The sequence below is a fragment of the Cebus imitator genome, unplaced genomic scaffold (genome assembly GCF_001604975.1).
Source record: "Cebus imitator isolate Cc_AM_T3 unplaced genomic scaffold, Cebus_imitator-1.0 Scaffold288, whole genome shotgun sequence".
NCBI classification, from domain to species: domain Eukaryota; kingdom Metazoa; phylum Chordata; class Mammalia; order Primates; family Cebidae; genus Cebus; species Cebus imitator.
In genome coordinates, this window is record NW_016107603.1 from 1466088 (window position 1) to 1468597 (window position 2510).

The 2510-nt window shown below is 36.1% G+C and overlaps 1 protein-coding gene and 1 pseudogene across 2 annotated transcripts in view; one reads left to right on the forward strand and one right to left on the reverse strand.

The window, feature by feature from the left end:
• Window positions 1-2510, forward strand: part of LVRN (laeverin) — a 72373-nt gene that overhangs the window by 14113 nt on the left and 55750 nt on the right. The window lies entirely within an intron of this gene.
• Window positions 787-2492, reverse strand: LOC119467435 (annotated as a pseudogene).

The following is a 2510-nucleotide window of genomic DNA, read 5'->3' on the forward strand; positions in this document are numbered from 1 at the left end:
TTTTAAACATCTATAAACTCTGTAGTGACATCACCTCTTTTACTCCTGATATTGGAAATTTATGTCTTCTCTCTTTGGGAGCTGGAGCCCTTATCTAGTACCACTTTACCACTTACTAGTTGTCTAACCAGTTTCTTCAGCTTTCACAGGTTTCTTCTACTTCTAATATTCAATAAGTTTATTTGGTCTGCCTAGAAATTTATCTTTTTTTGGGGGGGAGGGCTAGTAAATATGGAGTTTGTATTATAGAAAATTCTTTAAACCTATACAGAATATAATAAGCCCCCATTCATAACTCAGCTTTGGGAACATCTTTTTCAAAAATATTTTATCTAGCATTTCTGTTGAGTTTGAAGTAGGAGATAAGGTTTTCTGTTTTAACTCAGTCCACCATCACAGTAAAAAGTTCTTTGCTTTTAATACTTCATCTAGTATCCTACTAGACATTCAGTTAGTCTTTTGATACTACAGATATTGCAGACATACTTATAGAATGCATTCCTAGAAAAGAAATTACCTGATCAAAAGATCTATGTATTTATAATTTATATATTACCAAGTTGTTCAGAGGAGGTTATACCAATTTATACACCCACCAACTCTAAAGATATATTCACTAGACTTTAGATAATAGTAAAAGTAGCACCTAATAATTTATAATATTAAAAATTTTTGGAGGTAACGCTGATTGCAATATAAACTCTAACCAAGCCTAGTTTAAGGAAGCAGGCATTTGAAAGTATATGTGCTATTAAAGTTTTACTTCTAGTAAGCTAGTAACACTTTTCAATAAAATACCTTAATAAAACTTCTTGGGCCTTCAGTGAAGTCTTCCCATTTTCTTTTTAGTTGTTGATATGCCTCGTGTCTCTCAGACATTGACGCAAACTCCTCTGGAACACTCTGGTATTAATCAATTCAGTGGCAACCCTCCGATCATTTCTAGTCACAAGTGTAATTGACACTCCACTCCTTCTGGCTCTTTCCATGCACCCTATTTGGTGTACATATTTTTCAGTGTTTCATGGAAAATTGTAATTAGAGACATCTGTAATATCATGGACATCAAGACCTCAGGATGCTATGTCAGTAGCAATTAATATTCACTTGACCTATTTTAAAGTTCTCTAATGCTCTCTCTCAACCAATCTCTCTATCACCATGCAGAGACTCTACTGATATATTTCCAAGGATCAGGTCACTTGATAAATGATCTGCAACTGCCTTTTGAGAAATAAAGACAATGACTTTGTCTCTGGGTGAAATGCTATCTAGAAAACTTTGGATATAAATTCATTTTTCTTCTTCTGTGGTGATCATTATATTTGCTTCACTAAACTTATGGCAACTAGATCCAGTGTACCAGCACAGAAAAGCATGGGCTTTTTCTTTTTTCTTTTTTTGAGATGGAGTTTCACTCTTGTTCAAGCGATTCTGCTGCCACATCCTCCCGAATAGCTGAGATTACAGGCATGCACCACCACGCCTGGCTAATTTTGTATTCTTAGGAGAAATGGGGTTTCTCCGTGTTGGTCAGGCTGGTTTCAAACTCCTGACCTCTGGTGATCCTCCCACCTCGGCCTCCCAAAGTGCTGAGATTACAGGCGTGAGCCACCTTGCACGGCCAAGCTCTTTCAAATAAGATTGTACGAGTTGATGAACTGGCCAAGTTGCACTGGACATAATAGTCTGCCTATCTGGGCACACATCTAACAAAATCTTCATTATCTGGGGTTCGAACTCCATGTCAAGCATCTTGTCTGCTTCATCTAAAACCAAGTAGGTTGTACTTCTCAGGCTGACAAAGTTATTTATTTGCAGATCATTCAATCTTTTAGGAGTTGGAATTATGATATGAACACCTTTTCTAAGGTCTTCTATTTGTTTGTCTCTATCTCCACCACCATATACACAAATGCTTCTAAACTTTTATTGCATCATTCAGCCTCCACTTAAAGAGTTAGCTTCTGAGTGGGCATAAGGACTAACATGTGGCTGTATTTTTTTTCCTCTATGTGTTGAAAGTCCAGATGAATATATCCAGCCATTAAATAGCATAATGTTTTTCCTGTACCAGCTTGGGCTACTCCTATAAGATCTATTCCTTGCAGAGCAATTGGCCATGCCTGGGACTGGTGTTGGTTTTTGAAAATCTGACTTTTTAATGTTTTCCATAATTTCAGAATAACATTGAAAGGCAACATCAAATGTGCAAGTAGGATTGGGGATATGATGTTTTTTATCATCTTTCAAGTCATCACACATCATATTAAAATTTTCCTTCCTCCAGTTGTCCACTTGCACTTGGGATATTGAACTTGTTGTTGACTCTTTGTAAAAGATTTTCTCAATTGGTGATAAATCCATTCTGCAACCTGAATTGTAATTTGCTTTTTTTTTTTTTTTTCAATTATATATCACGACTTTTGCTTTTGCTTGCATCACTTTGCTGCCAAAGTTTTGACTAATGATTCCAGATGTCCTTTTATTATCTGGATTTCGATGTTTGT